This window comes from Manacus vitellinus, unplaced genomic scaffold (genome assembly GCF_001715985.3).
Source record: "Manacus vitellinus isolate BGI_N305 unplaced genomic scaffold, ASM171598v3 scaffold_17_pilon, whole genome shotgun sequence".
NCBI lineage: Eukaryota > Metazoa > Chordata > Aves > Passeriformes > Pipridae > Manacus > Manacus vitellinus.
This window is the reverse complement of record NW_021939256.1, coordinates 7,038,081-7,056,305: the sequence shown is the minus strand read 5'-3', so window position 1 is coordinate 7,056,305 and position 18,225 is coordinate 7,038,081. Positions and strand designations below refer to the sequence as shown.

The following is an 18,225-nucleotide window of genomic DNA, read 5'->3' as shown; positions in this document are numbered from 1 at the left end:
TGACTGCAGTCATTTGCACTTATGGTTTTCAGGTGTTGGTCATAGGCAATTTTATTTTCTGCAAGATTATAAGGTCAGACATTATTCTCATTATTGTGAATCTAAGATACTTACCATAGAAAATTATTTACTTACAAAGTCCAGAGAATTATTTTCTTTCTCCCAAGTAGAATTTTTTCATTCACTTAAGTAGTGAGTTTTCTGGACTCACTCCAGCAGGTTCAGTTTTTCCATTGCCATGGGAGGTTTTCAAAGACAGAAGTTTCCTCTAGGTCTTTGAAAACCTTCCACATGCTTCTTTTCATTTTTTGTGCAACCATTTCCCTATGTCTGCTGCTTTTCAAGCCTCTATAGAAACACTCGTGAACCTGGAGGAAATATGTGTTCTATAGTCAACTCCTAATTGCCCTACTGGGTCCATCTCATTAAATGTTATGTTTTATTATCCATCTATATCTTAGCCTTCAAACATAAAATGTGACCTTGGGCTGTGCTTCAACCCAAGATCAGATTTCACTACAGCTTGTACAAGAGATCTTCAAGGGGAAACTAAGATATCTAAAAAAGGGGTTTAATGATTGCATAGGTGACCTCAGTGAGCCATAGTATCAAAGGACCTGATACGTACTATCTCACCATTTTGTGAAAAAATTGCTGCATTTTATACCAGTTCTAATCATTAAATGCTTGATGTCATTTTTCCCAAGAATCAGTTAACAAAAAACCTTAACTTTATCTCTGCACATCAAAGCACTTAAACTCATGTGCGATGAACTCAACTGCCAATCTGTCCCTTCTGGATAAATAAAGCTGATGACCAAGTCCCATAATTGCTATGGACTTGGCAATCATGAGTCAGTAAAAACTATCAAGCAGTGTCTGGTGGAAGGAAGCTCCTCCCCAGGATAAACAGTGTCCCCAGAAGTCTTTGTTGACGCCAGCATAAACCATTTCTCCTTGGGTTTGGTCATATAAAATGCTCACTACATGTAATTGTACACATATGATACTTTCATGAAATGGTATTCTAATCAGTCTATATTTGGCTTCTGGAGATTTAAAATATGTAAAATTATGACTTAGGAAAAATTCTGAATGTTTTTATCAAACACCTACTAATAAATGGTGGATCCCTCCTCCAAGTGACATACTAAACACAATACTGTCCCTTTATGCAAGTGACAAGACTGATAGAGCCAGAAAAATGCCTCCATTGTGACTAAGATTTCTATTTTAGTAATAGAAATTTTCATAATTTTTCTATTTTAGTAATAGAAATTTTCATAATTTTCATAATTTTAAACATCTGAAATATTTCCATATGAAAAAAGCATATGATGATAATATGTTAATCTAGGCTAAGAACACAAGTATTAAAAATAGTATTTATTTTTGTGTATAAATGCATACCCATATCCACATGCACATATAGACAGACATATGTTCATATAAACACAACAGCTGTCAAAATGAAAACAAGATGGAGCAGTTGAGTATACAACTGAGGAGTAAGATACAGGGAGTTAGGGGGAAAAAAATCACACACCTGACTCATCATGGTTGAAAAGTAATGAAGCAAGATAGGATAATTTTCTTTTCCTCTTGAATCAACTAGCCAAAACATACTGTTAAACCGGAAACATGCCACTCATTAAAAATGGTGTTCCAGGAAGGAAATATTTTCCTTACCTCTCTGCATAGCAGAGAATAACATCAGAGGAGAAAGGGGTAGTAAATTAAGTCTTACAGGAGATAATTCTTTAATTCCTCTTACGGTACTTGCAAAACTGTAGACTCAGAGTCATATAGAAAAGAACCATGTGAATCTGGATTAACCGCATTTGTCCATACCTTTCCCATGGACTACTTCTTCCTCTATGGTCACGTACTTGCAGAAATCCACGCACTGTTAAACTCATGGATGACACAGTACAATTGGGTTTTTTTCTGTGCCTCTTAGATCGTTCTTTACTTAGTTTCCTTTAAAGGTAAGAACAGATTCTGTCAGAAGTCATGTATTTTAGGGAACTGCAAAAAAAAAAGTGAAGGATTGGTGGAAAGGTCTGCTTGAAAGGTGAGTGAAGCATTCTCTACAGTGGATACTTTACTGTAGGCTTCTTGAACTCAGCAAAGTAGGGGATGTTCCCAAATTAGCATATACACCTTAACAGATACAACTGGTCCAATTCAGATGTGACATAAATAGGAGCAGACAGAGGGAGTAAGCAACACTCCCTGGTGTTCGTGCTAGAGTTTGAGGTGGCATCACTTGAGTAGCAAAGCAATTGGAGAATACAGCTGAAATAGGCAAGCTGACTTGCAAGAAGAGAAATACAGAGCATAGCGCAGGACTCTTACTGGTTTTGGAAGACAGACAGATGGGAAAGAATATATGCACTATGTAGGCCAGAGACTGAGCCTTCAAATGTTGGATGTTCAAGCCCAGGTTGGATGGGACTTTGAGTAACCCTGTCTAGTGGAAGGTGTCCCTGTCCATGACAGAGGAGTTGGAACCAGATGGTCTTTAAGGTTTCTTGTAACCCACACTTTTCTATGATTCAGTGGTGAGTATCTCCATGGGTTTTTCTGAGTTCCAGTTTGTATCAGTGGTGATCTTAATCAATGGCACTTTCTCATGGATCAAGTTTTAGCTCATGGGCTACCACATGAACAACCTGGCAGAAGGATATGAAAATGTGTCTGTGTGCTACTTATTTGGAGACACCTGTGGTACCAGTAAGTGCTGCAGGTAGTTGCAACCTACTTACTGAAATAGCCTTCCACTTTTACTAAGGAAGAAAGCCAGATTATTTTCTACTGTTGTCTGGACCTAAGATCTACAACTGTTTCCAAATTTATTTATGCATATCACAGGTCACAACTTGTACCCCCTGCTAAGTTTGGAACTTATAAATTACCTAGACACAAGAAGAAAAAAATCAGAATGCTTCTTCAAAAATAGGAAAGATATTTGCTCAAGTATTAGTTTAATTAATGTTATGTTATGCAATGGAAGAATGAAAAATAAGAGTAGAAAGAATGTGTTGTTTACTTTCCAAGATAGTCTGTGTGTCAACGGAAGCATTCCCATTAGTAAATTTATAGCAAATTATATTGTAAGTCCTTAAAACATGAAGTATTTCTTACACAGTTAAAAGAACTGGTTGAAGAAATTATATGTAGATAGTTTGTTCTTAGTTTCAGTTACATAGCATTTATTATCATGCTTCAATAATGCATGGAGGGTCCTTTCCTTTGGTGCAGTATTGCGTCTGACAGCACAAGTGAAATCTGCCTATAGTAGATGCTGCCTGTTCTGGATGGAAACAATTATTAGGTCTAGTATGTGCTGCTCCAACAGACAATAAAAAGATAAACAATTGATTGCAATCAAAAGCCAAAACAAAAACATTACAATAATGCTACTTATTTGCATATCAGTAATTTATGGATGATATAAAAGTCACTTTTAATACATGTACAAGTGTCTACACATTTTAAAATTAATATAAAAGCCTTTGTACCTTATCAATAACACATTCCACATCAAAACAGTCCAACTACATTTCTCCCAATATATTGATAGCACCAGAGGTCACACTCCTAAATAGTATCACATTAGTTTCTTTACAAATAACTTTTATGGAATAGTTCAAGAAAAACAATTACTGTATAATTACTTATAAATAATTTCTGTCATTTAGATCAAAAGACTGTCACAGGATGTCCTTGATTCACTGCCCCCATGTATCAGAGGAATGGGCTCAGCTGAGCCACATGTCTTGTAGAATTCCAAATCGATGTTTCTACCTGTTTGCACCTGTAGGATTCTATGTGCCAAAATCTTATTCTTTCTCCTGCATTTGTGAAGAGCCTCTGAGAAGCAGCAGCTAGCAAAGCATTTCTCCTCTCACTGTCATGGTTCAGAAATGCCGATGAGCCCTCCTGGAACTATTCAGCAAGTATACAGTTGCTCCTAAATTTGAGACAGAGAGTTTTGTTGCCAAAATGAGAAAATAAAATGGTAGCACTAGAGCTTAGAGAGATGAATTCCTAGGTCGTGAATGAATTTAAGAAAATGGCGTGGGGAGATAGACACCAAACAGTATTAGATTGTGTGGTAACTATTGGCCTCTTTTGTGCTGAATATGAAACTCATAACCAAAGCCTGGCAGAAATAAAAGAGGAAACTTGATTTCAAACTTGGTGTTGAATGGGCAACTAAACTGCCTAGTTGTGGGTAAAAATGGCAGTTTGTTCTCAGATGAAGGTTTTGGTGGAGTTTCTCTATGAAATTCTGCCTCTTTAAGAAAAATAAGTTTCTTTCTCCAACATAACTGACTGGCAGTAACAGTCAAAGGCAAAGCCTTCATGGTAGTTATTCCTCTTCAGAAGTCTTTAGAAATTGTAATTTCCATTTCACCAAACATTGTGATTCCAATATTTGAATTTCCAAAATAGAATACAACACTAAGTAACACTTTTCCATTTTGTCTCTGAAACAAAGGTGATGGAGGAAAGAGTGCAGAGAGATATTAATATAAATAAATATATAATCTTTTTCTGTTAATGACCAGCTCTGGCTTTAGTATGTACACATCATTGTATGTTGCTGTGCAATGGAAGTGCTCTGAGGAGCTGACCTCTTTCTACCTGTATTCATTAGGAGTATAGGGCATAATTCTGGAAATCTGAACCTGTCCCATCTCAATTGTATTTTTTTTTTTGTCGCACCAGAGTCTTAATTGAAACTCCCAATGACTTCAGCGGAAGCAGCACTGAGACCTAAATTCCATGAAAAAATAAATTTAAATGAAACTCAAAAAGCAATACTTCACCTGTTCCCAAAATGGACTAATACATTGATTTTGTAGCCATGGTTTGGAGAATCAATCACAGATTAAGTGAGGCTTTTTTTGAGATGGGAATTAGAGATATAGCAGTGGGAAAATACTTTAAACAAATTGTTCATATTGGCTGCCAACAACTACTTGTTTTTTGTAATTCAGCATTACTGATGGTGCTAAATTAGAACTACATATTGTAAAATGACATGATATCTATTCTATGGGGGCAGAAGAATGCTGATGTTAAACCACCTTCTAATGAGGAGCAATTAATATATGTGAGGGCACTTTTATAGTTTTGTCAAACAACATAAAAGTGTTATTATGGATTTACTAGCAGGAAATAAAATCTAAATTGAAATTAGATTTTTAAATGGCATGAAGTTCCAACACTTTTCATATCACCACTAAAATACTCACATATCCCGTTAAATATGGAGCCTTAAAGTTGCAGTTGTATCTTGAACAAAAACCAAAGAATATTATCTTCTCAAGGAAAACTTCTTTCTGTGTTACTGCCACTGGAAAATGAATAAGTATTATTCTCTATATTGTCTTTCTTATAATTTAGTTGCAATTATTGATAGAAACACTGGCTCTGCCATATCCTTTAAAATATGTCTGTAGAGGGTTCAATCCTGACATCTTGTCTTGCCATCCTTCCATCTTGAAACCTCAGTGAGGGTTTAGCTCTATAACAATTGACATGCAATTTGGGGCAGTTTCAGGACACATACTTTTAGTGTTCAAATCTTAGAAGTACAGTCCTGAATAGTCTCTTGAGTCAAACTATGGTTATTGACTTTTGAAATAGAAGTGATAAGTTTTGTTCCTTTTTTTCCATTTTGGAATGGAATATTTATGGCCAAACTCAATTTCTCCTTATTTGATCCATATCATCAACTTTAATGGAGAGAGCAAGAGACAGGGTTCGGCCAGTGGGCACATAATATTGAAAAACAGGCAATTTCATCTTTATCATATTTCACATTTTTGCATCGGTGTCTGCAGGGCAGTCAGTTGTTTACGCTCAAATTTTGTGGTTCACCATTGCTTGTAGCTGCATATAGTCCATTTTCTGTTCCTTTTCAAGACTAATTCATCTCTTTCAGTGTTCACTCTTGCTTTAGCTAGTTTTAGGACAGAGGAAGGTGATGCAGGCACTAAACTTTATAGAAACAGGTCTGCTTGTTTGATATGTTGAGTGTTTGTCTGTGAAAAAGTAAACCTATTTACAATGTCTTCAAAGCAAGAAAAAACCCTCTTTTTCTCTTTCTCATTAAAAGAGAACCTCTTTGTAGAGTGTGAAGTGCTTGGGACAAGATAAATGATGAGGTTTTTTAAAATAGTCAAGCAAACAGTTTTCTATAGATTGGGTTGCATTAAAACATATTTTTCTTCCTAAAAGACAAGTGCAATGACTCCTTAATCTAGATTTAAAATAATTTTAGGTATTATTGACATTATCAACAGGCAAAGAAGAGAGCTTGTTTGCCTGCTTGTGAAAAGAATCTGAAAGTGAAAAGGTAGGACTTGTTGACTCTTTTCTGACAAGCAGGAGTTCACTGACTTCAACATGTAAATCAACATGGTATAGTCACAAACTGATGAAGATCACCTCTTGTCTGGGAAGAAGAGCTCAGAACGACTATGAAATTACAGCGCAGGATTTAGAGTAACCTATCTGAATTATATTATAGGTATTCTTCCCTTGAGCAGTAAAAGGTATTTTAAAGGGAAGGGAAGCAAAGCCGTGTTTAACCTAACTGTGCTCTGCTATGATATCCCACATTGTGGGACCAAAGTCTAGCCTGTATCGTGTTCTCCTTTCTGTCCCTCAATGCAGAAAAACAAAAAGGCACAGTTCTCTGGTATTTCCTGCTGTTGTAGGAGGAGGAAATAAACTCAGTCCATGGAAAGACAGTCGTTCTGAATTTGAGGCAAAAGTGTTGGCTTAGAGACCTTGAGATGAGGTGATCTGGGGTGAGAAAAAGCAGGGGTTTGCACTCAAGAGCATTGTGTTGTCTGCTATAAGGATTGGTAACCAAAAATGTATTTGTAACTGGAATGTAGCAAAACTGTGTGATCTGAAAACACAGTAAGGGCTGGAAGGCCAGAATATCTGAGCAGAAAAATTTACTAATATCTCAGACAGTAGTCTGAGTTCAGTCATTATTTTTGATAGCTGAGAGCAGGTTAACCTGTTGTCTTATTTCAGCCTCAGGTTACCAGAGAAGGGAAGTGCTGAAGAAAAAACAGTCAAACAACTAATGACTGGGAAATCTTGGAACTGCGCTATTTTCTCTGACAGGTTTAGACAAATGGTGCACTCCCAGCCAGTGTGCCATCAATTTATTTCATATGGTCATTTCTTGCTGTGTGGCAAGACTGGATTAAATTGTGCTACTAACTGCAAAGAACCAACTCAGAAATCAGGGAAGCAAGAGTGCTCCTGCTCAGACTGTTTACTTCATCTGTTCCTCTGATTTATGGATGTAGTGGGGGATTGACCTTATCATGTTTGAAAACATGAAATCCCATAAGAAATGTCAGGATACTGAGTTGCAAACAGGCCAGGATGAAGTAGAATTTTAGATGCTGTAGATTTCTGTGAACGTGCAGGTAGGATCTATCCTGAAAAGATATTAGATCCTCCAGTTACATTGGATAAAGGAACCAAACTAATGTATGTATTAAGGTTTTTAACTTACACTGATCAGAATTTTATCAATTTGGTATGGCAATTTTGAATATAGAAATCTTTCAAAATTGACAATATAGAGTCCTAGGTGATTTGTAGAAGTAAAATACCTAGAAATATTGCACGTTAATGATGCATACGTTTTTATATGTTTTAATATCAAGTCTGAAAAACTGATTGTGTATGATCTAAATGCACGCGTTGTTTTAGAGTAATCAAGCCTGATTATAATTTTCCCTTTTTAGTCTTCTTAAAAAACAACCCTAAACCCAAACAAAAATAACAATTTTCTCATCTTCTGGGGTAATATGCAAATGAACTGCTGACTCGTAATTACTTGTGTTTTGCACAGATTGCCAGCTTGAGAAAAAATTATGAGAGACTGCAGAATTTTGTATCTAAATATGTTTTACTGCTTTTAAATTTTGTAGATGCCACTTGCTAATATTTACATGGGGTTTATGTCAGTAAAAAATCAGTATTTTATCCTCCAGACCTTCCATTTAAAAAATTAACCTGTGATCAATAGCTTCAGTTACTGCAATGCAGATGGATTTTGAAAGCTTTTTGACAAAAAAATGCACCTTTGGATATTTTAAATGCAGCAACTGTAGAGCACTCAGTAGTTTTATTTTGTATTTTTTTATATTCATAGTGATTGAAAAAGCAATTTCAGTTAGGATCACAGTATAATAGCATCAGTTTTATTCTTCTCCAAAGTTTGATTTTCTATTTGTGTTTAGGAAGCTGACAACCATGTCTGAAACTCATTGATTAACTGCTTATAATAGCTCATCGTCTCAATGGAACAGATCCACAAACGTTTTCCACTTTGTTGAATGTATTCTAAATAACAAAAAAATGGGGGCAAAGATTTTTTAAATTGAATTAGAGTAATTAAAATCTAAAATGGTTTATTTATTCAAAAAAGCATTTTTTAAAGAATAATTTGTGATCCATTTAAATGGAACCATTTAAATGAATTGTTCTATTCAATGATCCAAAAGAGTTATATTTATCTGTGGGTTATAACATTGTCTCATAATAACATTGTCTCATAATTTTATTTGCTTTTCATCATAAATTATAAACATCTTAAAACAGAGCATGCGTTCAATTAACACTATTTAATGTACTGAGTCTAAGGTTTTCTCTCCTAAATTTTTTTAAAAATCATATAATATCCATTGCCCAATGCACCAATATTTTATAACTTGATGTTTGCTACTTCCTTGTTTAATCTCACCAGATTAACATTGTTATTCAAGTGGGTTGTCTTAGATGGATTTCTTTTTAACTTTGTATTTAAAATCCAGGTAATCTGCTGTGTATTCTTTTTCCAGTTCCTCAGCCTTCCAAACATGCCAGAAAACAGAAATGTATCCTTTCTATGATGAAACCAAGGCAACCCAGAGAATGTCTCTGCTGAAGAACACAATTGACTATCACAAATGAAAACAAATTGATAAATTACAGTTTGCAAATCCCTACAATAGAAAATTAACGTAGTGATTTGGAATAGAGCAAATTTCAGTGTTTTCAGACAGTTGCTTACCACTATCTGCAAAAGAAAATTTTGTTTCTTTTTCGTTGAGCGTACAGAAATTTTTATATAAACAGAACTGAACCCTTTCAAGAATCTGTATTTGATCACAAGAGAATGAGATGATCCTCACAATGACCTTTATATATGAACAGGCCCGTTGATTGACCTCTTATTTTTGAAGAACTTTCAAAACGCGAAGTAGAAAGAAATTTAGTTCTCTGATGTTTATTTTGGGGAGCAAGTTTGGGTTGAACCATGTGCTGTAAGTGACTCAATCCTGGATGTTTGAATTTCTTATCAATATTTTGACAGAATGGATGTAATGCACAACCTTAAAACCTGTTAAAATGGTAGGCCAGGATGCCTGTGAACATAGCTCAAAGATGTGTATCATCCTAGGATACTGTCATTTGGTTTTGATAATTCAGTGCAGCAAAAAAATCAGCAGTGAAATGTGGACCTATCAGAAACAGATTTTGTTTGAATTAATGATTTTAGTGTTCAGTCATTTAACATTAGTAATGTGTAAAAACCAAAGAAATTTTGACATCGGTGTGTCAACCCTACATTAGTTCATAGCAACACTTGGAACAGGAAATTATGGCATTCTTACATTGATCCAAACGGAGACGTATGTCATGGCAGTTCCTGTCCTGTACTCTTCTTGCTGAGGCCAGGCAACGTAGCTACCCTGAGTTTGTGTGACGGGGAAAATAAACTAACTAGAGCTCTGCTTCTGTGGAACAGCATTGCATCATCATGTTCTGAGACTACTACCAACAAAATGCATGCGAATTCATCTTTCACTTTTAGATGAGTCAGGTTTCCCTTGGAGCCTTTCAGTTAGAAGAAAGAAATAAATACTTAGCAAAGGTTACTGATAAAATCTACAGTTTTACTTCTTTTCTTTTTTTTTATTTTATTTTAAATAGAAAAATGTGCAACCTCCCTTCTAGCAAAAAGATGTAAATTGTGGATTTTAAGAAACAAATCCTGCTTCACAGCAGGTTTAGACAGTCTGCTACAGTTGGGGCCTTAAGGCATTCTGTGACTTCCCTGTGGTAAGCCATGATTCTCATTTGTAAAGCCAGGAGAATTCCCACTGTTGCTATAATCATATGCATGATCCTTCTTCCATCTCAGTGCTTCCAGCATCAGTTAAAAAAAGAAAAATAGGGCAAATGTTGGTTGTCATATAGCCTTTCCATAAGCTTAGGAACTTTGTGTGTTTTGCAGGATTTAATTTTGTCCTCAGGAAAAGAATTAAGCCTTTTAGTGGAAACCTGTGAAAAAAACCAACAAAGCACCAACTAACCAATCAAACCAAACCAAACAAACAAAAGAAAAAAACCCCAACAACAAAATCATACCAAAACAAAACAAGTGACAAGCCACTGAGCTGGTGAATGTTTTCCTGATTCAGACATGGTAGAAAAGGCATGAGAATTTTTTTCATTGAGATTTTTTTAGTTAAAATATTCTCATTTTCCCTGAACTCCAGTTTTCCAAATATGGAAAGTCCTTTCAGAAAAGACCGAGTTCATCCCATGATCCTTGCTGTGGTATACTTTCTGTGTTCTTTATGCCATTACAGCTTGGTGACTTCCTGCCCAGTGTTTGATTCTGCAATTTTTCTATTAACAGCCCTTGATGAACTTGTTTCAGCATGTCCTTTTGATTCTCGCTATTCTTTTGATACCCAGAAAATATAAGTCAGTGTATTTCACAGGTCATTTATGATTTGTGCGTAAAAATACTTTGTGGTCTTTCAAGCCAGCCTTCCCTTTGAAAATTTCACTTTATATCCTCTTCTTCCTGTACTGTGAAAAAGGCTGAATATCTGTTCCCTACATACCTTCTCTAGGTCTTTCATGATGCTGTAAACCTGTCTTCCCTCTTTCTGTCCTCTGTCATTTTCTTTTCATTGATAAAGAGTGCTAGTCTGCTGCTTCTTGCCTGCTGTGGAAGCTGCTTCGGAAATTTCATTGTGCCTGCTGCCATCCTGTCTAGAATCAGGGAAAAATCTTGATTGCAAGGGGCCTCTGGGGGTCATCTTAGCCCACCTACAGTTGACAGCAGGGGTTTGAACTAAGTTACCCATTGGCCCAACAAGACAAGTCTTGAGTTACTTACAGTAAGGGACATTCCACCACTTCTCTAAACAACTTGTTCCAATGTTTAGTTGTTCTCACTGTGAAGAACTTTTTCATATATATGCTCTTCTTCTCTCTGTGTCTTGTGAAAAGAGTATCATCTTCTCTATAACTACTTTCGAGATATTGAGAGAATGTTTTAGTTTAGCAAACCGAATTCATTCCACCTTTCAGCAGGCATCAATGTCTCCTATCAGGTTGGTGGCCCTTCACTGAACCTTCTCCAATATTTCAATGTCTCTTCTGAAGTGTGTGACCTAACAAATGCCAAAAAAAACAGTCATAATCTTTCATCTACTGGTTTTACTTTGGCTGCTGAAATCAAGGCCCCAGGTTGGTTTCATTGCTACAAGGATGCACACCCAACCCAGTCAGTCCTTGACCTGTACTGCTGTTTGGGATTATTCTGTCCCAGATGCAGAATCCTATAAATATATTTGTTAAACTTTATGCAGTTCCTGTTGGCCCAGTCTTCCAACCTGTTGAGATCTCTGTATGGTTTAGTGTATAATATATACCTTGTTGTGTCTTGCTGTATTTTTTCTCACAGAGTGTGGAGCAGAATTCTGTGCATCAGTGGAAGTATGGACCCATGCTAGTTTTACACATTATCATAGTAATAACAAATAAAAACAACAATAGTAGTAGTAGTAGTAGTAGTAGTAATAATAATAATAATAATAATAATGTATTGTTTATTATTATTGTTATTATTTGTTTATTATTGATATTGTTTTCTGTTTTGTTCTATGTTCCTTTACACATTATCAATAATTATATATTTGCCTTTTTGACCAACAGTGAAAGTGATTGGATGTTTTCACAAAAATGTCCATGGTGATTCTGAGATCTGTTTCATCAACGGCAATCGCTAGTTGTATAGCAGTGTATTTGACTAGCAAAAGGACATTTTTTTCTCACAATATATGCATTTTAATTTGTGAACACTGAATATCATGTATTATTTTATTGCCTAGTTTTTCATCTTTGAAAAAAGAAAACTGAGATGAGATATGGTCTAATATGAAATGGTAACATTAAACAAAACCAAGCATTCAGTGTTTCTGGCAGTGCAAGAAACAAAAATCTTCAAAACAAGTTGCAGAATTTTGAAAACACACAGAAATACTTTTGTTTCTACACTATTTTCAATGTTGAAAATATGTATGATTTTAATACAAATTTTAAAAATTTATTTTACAGTGATCTCTCAAGACTGATTAAGGTCAAAACAGTCCAGACTCAGAAACTCCCAGTCACAATGATCACAAAAATTTCTTTACTTGACAGATTCTTACATGTTTTTTCACCATGAGTATCTGTTGTTAGCTATTATCAAAGTTAGAGTACTGAACTATGTGTTGTGATCTAGTACAGCCATTTCATGTTACACTTCTGAAGATAACCTGCATCAACTGCTCAGTTGAGCACTGACGAATAACATGCATTTTGAAGGAAATGATGGTGAGAAAGTTCATTGCAAATAGCCAAAGGAATGTGCACAGAAATGTGTTTGAAAGACTCATAAACAGATGCTCCTGTACAAGAGCTTTTAAGTGTAGTAGTGATGAGTGATGTATAAGGAGCAAGCTTTTCCAAACTCACTGAAGTTTGAGACAAATACTAGATATTGACATAATTTTATAAATAAACCATTGGGAGAGTCCACAGACTGTGTTGGCAAGAGGTATATGGCTAAAATATCTAGCAATGTGTACATGCGTTTATATTTTACTTTTGGGATTTTTCACCCAGCAAATTTACACCCTGTGTCTCCATTTTTTGTTTCCACAGAGCATCATTCCATTTTTAAAATTCCCATGTCTCCTCACAGACATAATTCTCTTTAATTGCCAGATATTTGTCACTCATCCTTTGGTATGCTTTCCTATTAGAAGGTCTTCAATTCTACAGTGTTTGTTGCTATAATCATATTTTCTTCTTTTGCTAGCAAATAATGGAAATACATTCTTGGTTGGGTGTGGCAGATAGTTCTGGAATGTAGAACAAAGAGTTCCTTTTGTTTCGGGTTTGCTCCCTTTTCTGCTTCTAGGAAAGAGAGTGGAGATGAGATCAAGCACTTTAAGCTTCTACTGCCACTGAAGGCATCGATCCTGTCCTCCTTCCAACCCCACTGCTTTATTTTTTTGCCTGCGTTTTCTCTGGTGTTACCACAAGTGTTTCTGGAAGGAACCGGCCTTGGTTAAACCCACAAAGGCAGCAATAACTGAGAGATCCAGGACTACATTTGGAAGCAGCATCTGTTCGTGCCAGCTTAAAGTGTTAACACTTTAGCTTAAACAGGCTTTATTTGCTAATATTTGCGACTTCAATGAGCAGCTTTTACACTTCCAAATGGCTGTATATGGGTAATCGCACATATCTACCTCACAGTTAGTCCCTTAAATTGGTACTGAATGGCTAAACCAGATAATTTTTGTTTTCTCACCCTTTGATAGAGAAATAAAAAAAATATGGCTTTAAGAGTAGACCTTGCAAGACCTTTAAAAGTAGTATATTATAGGTTAATTCCTGATTTTTCCCCATGAAATTTCTTGAATGTTCCCCATTGAGCTACTTGGTAGTGTAGAAGTCAGCTTCTTACTAAAATAAAATGGTATCAGTAAGTGCTTGTTAGCTGAAGAGATGGCCTGGAACTGCACATTTAAGTTAATTTTAGCAACTATTCAGACAAATTCTCACCTCCTCCCCTTCACAGATATGTTCTAATTCCCAAGGAAAAAGGCATAAAAAAAGCCTGAAAATGATGTTTCCAATTAGTGTAGCTTTCTCATGTTTAAATTCTGTGTGTCTCTGCCAGATAATTGAAAAAAATGTGATACATGCTTTTGATCTTTGTTGAGATGATGTAGGCTGTAAATATTGTTTTGTTATACCGTTCATGTTGACATATATTGTATTGTGCCACTTATAGCTTCTTTGGCACAGCTCTGGAATAAAGTGTTCAGCAGTGATTAATGACCAAGAATATACAGACCTACTGTTGAGTTTAGGAGCTCTCTAATCTCTGCTCCTGTTCTTTCCCTCAATTCTAGCATTACTTCACGTGGCTTCTGTGAACGCAGCATTTCTGATGACTTGTCATACAACTTGTACTGCCAGCAACTAGCTTAGTGGTAGCATAGAGCTAATGATCATTAAAATCTCAGTTTTCTTAATTCTTGCTTATTATTGTATCTCTGATGCCCTTTCTCACCCTTGCAATTTTTTATTTAGTGTTTAATACAGAAAAGGCTTTTAAACTTCTGCTAGCCTTTTTTTTTTTAGTCCTTACACACTGTACAACCATTTAATAGCCTTTGATATGTTATGCCAATTAAGTGATATGTGTGTTAACATAAATATTTAATTTTTAAAAGAGAGATCACTTTGGCCTAAAGCTTTAATTAAATTAGATGCTTTTCATATGATTGCCAAGATTAAGCAGTCCATTATGAACATTTGCCATTGCAGGAGATTTCTTCTTATTGAAAGACAAAAGGGTAATTTCATCTAGGATTGTTGTAAACTGTACGAGTCCTTCATACTGATAAGGGAATTCTCCCTCTTTTAACCTTGATATGTACTGTAGTAATGAATTTGTGAATCTTTAAATTCAGTCACATCATTAAAGTGGGGATATGATATTAATACTGTCAAGTAAATTAGAGGGATGAAAATTTATCTACATAACAGTTAAAGAGATCAGAGTCAATACCAATTTGTCAATAATTACCAATGCTTTAAAAGCAAAACCAACATGATAAAAATAGACAGCTATGGATCTTTAGGCAGCTATGGATCTTTATTTCATACTAACTGGAGTTTGATTAGTTCCACCTTAGATTAGGCACCTAAACTATAATTCCCACGAAACACACTCATGCTAATATGGAATTCAGCTGTTTCATTATCAACCCAAAATATTTCTGGTTTGGGGCAATATGTTCCTGTATTGCAGTTTTGCCTAATTATGTGAACATCTTCCACAGATCAGAATCCTGTTTTTTTGATATGCTGTAGACTGTAGTCATGTGTATATCTCACACTGAAAACACGTCACAGCAGTTTCCTTCAAAATATAGTACAGCTATGCATAATGCATGATAAGACTAGAGAGATGTGCAATGTGAATCAAAGTTTTAATGTCCTAGTTTTCCAGATATTATTATCTATTCACTGTGTTTTTAAAGGAGGTCTGATTAAGAATCATGTCAGCTGTGACAAGCCATAAAGCCAAGCAAGACTTCCAGTGAGAACCTGAAAAAGACTCTCACTGAAAAAGTTTTAATATTAAATCATTATTGAGGAAACTCATTCTTATTTTGCCAGGGGGTGGAGGATTGCATCAGTAGAATTCCACTTGCTGGCAAGGTGTTGTCACCAAAGACCTTCGGGCAAAGTAATTCAAAGCACAATAGGTTTTCTCTTTGTGTCCGACACAGGTGTCCTTGCTCAAATGGTTGGTCTGTATTGGCTCCTTTGTATTTGTTGACCAGGTCTTCAAAAGAGAGGATGCAAAATTTCAACCAGCCTTGTCATCCTGGGACATGTTCTTAAGCCGAACATTTGGCTTGACTTGAAGTCTTATCTGCATCCTTGATCTGCAAAGCATACAAATGTCTTAAGGGATGTTTGAATGTAAAACAAACAGCTCAGTTTCATGTTTGAGTGCAATCCTGTTGTGCGACTTGACCCTCTCAGGCTAGCTGATGTATTGTCCTTACCCAATATCAGACTACTGGAGTCTACCTGAAATTTTAGGCTAAATGAGGTTCCTACATAGGCTGCAGCCTTATGGAGAGCCCAACCATATCCTGAGTTGCTTACTGTTCAAGGCAGACACAATGAAATTGTGAAGGGTGACTAAGATTATGTCTACACAAGTAAGGGAAGTCATATCTAGAATAAAATGGAAATGAAAATCAAACACCTTGCTACTTTTGCAGGAATATTGGGAAAGGTTCTCACCAATGTGAGAAGCTCTACTTTTTTGCTGTAGGGCAAGATACTTAAGCAGGGATGATGATTTTCTCTTGTTCCTCACTTTGTGTCCACAGAGATAGTGAAGGGATAGGTTTGTGGAGGTGCTTTTAGGGTTCCAGTCATGTAACAAGTCTAAAATTAATTATTTTAGGTACTTGGATAATTCTGTTGTCATGTTGTTTTCTTTAATAAAAACTATTTACTGAGCAGTATATTATTGAGTGTATTTATTGAGTCATAAGCAACATTTATTTGGTAATTTGTCTATAGTTGATGGTAAACGCAGAAAAAAAAAAGACAGCAGTGCAAAACTGTTTTCTATACTTTGAATGGTTGAGAACTGATTCTGTTTTATTTAAGAATTTTAAGTGTTATTAAAGTGGTAAGCTAGAGAAGGTGTTGTTTGGCTGAGTGCTTTACTGTCCACTAGTAAGGCAGATGATAAATTTCTATTGAAAAATCATTTGAAAACCTAATACATTGGATAAGTGCTTACTGGGTTATGGATGCTCATTGATCACTTTTCTAGCTGTATTTTTTTACTCTACTGGGAACCATAAAAGGAGAAAAAGACTGGTGGGAGTGCAGGAGGATGAGGACCAGTATGAGGAGCAGGTTGAGAAAGTGGAAAGGAATCAGACCAATGAGGGAAAATACAAAGATTTACTTATAAATGTGTTGGCAGAGATAGGAGAGAGTGTGCTGGAGGACACTTCAGTAGGAGGTGCTTACAAAATGAAGGAGCAGATCCATGTAGCAGGGAGGGATCAGGAAAAACAGGCACTGCTTAATGCCCTGTTTCTCATTGGTAAAGGTGGGTCTTGCTGCCACATCTCTATCCTTGCCTTCTGCTCTGTGACTGGGGCTGAAGCAGAATTGACAAGAGCAAAAGGGTCAAGGAAAACCTGGTTTTCATCCCCTGCCATATTCCCTTCCTCCTGCTGCCCTTGTCCATGCCTGCCCTTGCTAACGTGAGTAAAGCTGAAGAGCAAAGCATGTACGTTCACTTGAGGAGGTGAACCTCACATATCAAGAGCAACATTTTGCGGCTGGTTTTGCCAGAGAAATTGGGTGTAATGGAAACTGAGCTGGGCAAGAGCGACCAAGAGTAGTCTTTGAATCTAAGTGTCGTCTAAGTGACAGTCTGTGGAGAAGGTTGTCCAAGGCCACTAAAAATACCATTAACTTGGACATCTCCTTTATAGATGACTTGACCTGTTAATGGAGATACCAACCTTTAAAGACTTTGCCTGCCCATACCATGTGAAAGGCTGCATGGGACCTGCAGTAAGATTGCTTTTGATGCCTTCTGCCAATGGATGGGAGGACACAGTGCGCAGACTATTGTGTGCCACTTTTGTTTTCCCTCTGCATTCCTCTCCAGTATGCTGATGCTCAGCAAAGCACCGTAAGGGTTAGATGGTGTGGATTCAGTAAACTATCATTACTGTCTCCAGACTGAGTGAAAATGCATCTACCCAGGGAAAATTATGCATAGGAATGGCTCATGCTCCCCTTCCTCATGCCACATTGTCCTGGGGCTGTGCTAAACATCACAGGCAAGCATACACTGCATTTAACTCACTGCATAATCTAATGCCAGCTGTCCTGTACTGTATAATCATAAAATGTTGGAAAAACATAGTGTTTGCTGTGTTTTAAGAAAAAAGTCTTTTTAAATTAGAACTTTAGCTAGCTGAAACAGATGAATTCTGTGAGAATGAGCTTGTGATCCTAAAGCAGATGTGCATACCCACATAGTGAATTGGAGTAACCGAAACAAAGCAAAAAACACAACTCTGAAGAGAGTTTGTTTTTACAAGCATTGTTCTTGCACATGTAGATTGGTTCAATTTACCACATAGAAGGGATTTTGTGAATACAGTTTTTGCAAATAACTGCAAAAAACTTACTTTCTTTGCAAATTCTGAAGTCTGCTGAAAATTCAGCCTTAAGCAAATGTCTTCATAGCTGTATACTAAAAAATTTGTG

The 18,225-nt window shown here is 36.2% G+C and overlaps 1 long non-coding RNA gene across 1 annotated transcript in view; it reads left to right on the top strand.

The window, feature by feature from the left end:
• Positions 1–18,225, top strand: part of LOC108639175 — a 317,263-nt gene that overhangs the window by 77,612 nt on the left and 221,426 nt on the right. The gene's annotated exons all lie outside the window — the stretch shown is intronic.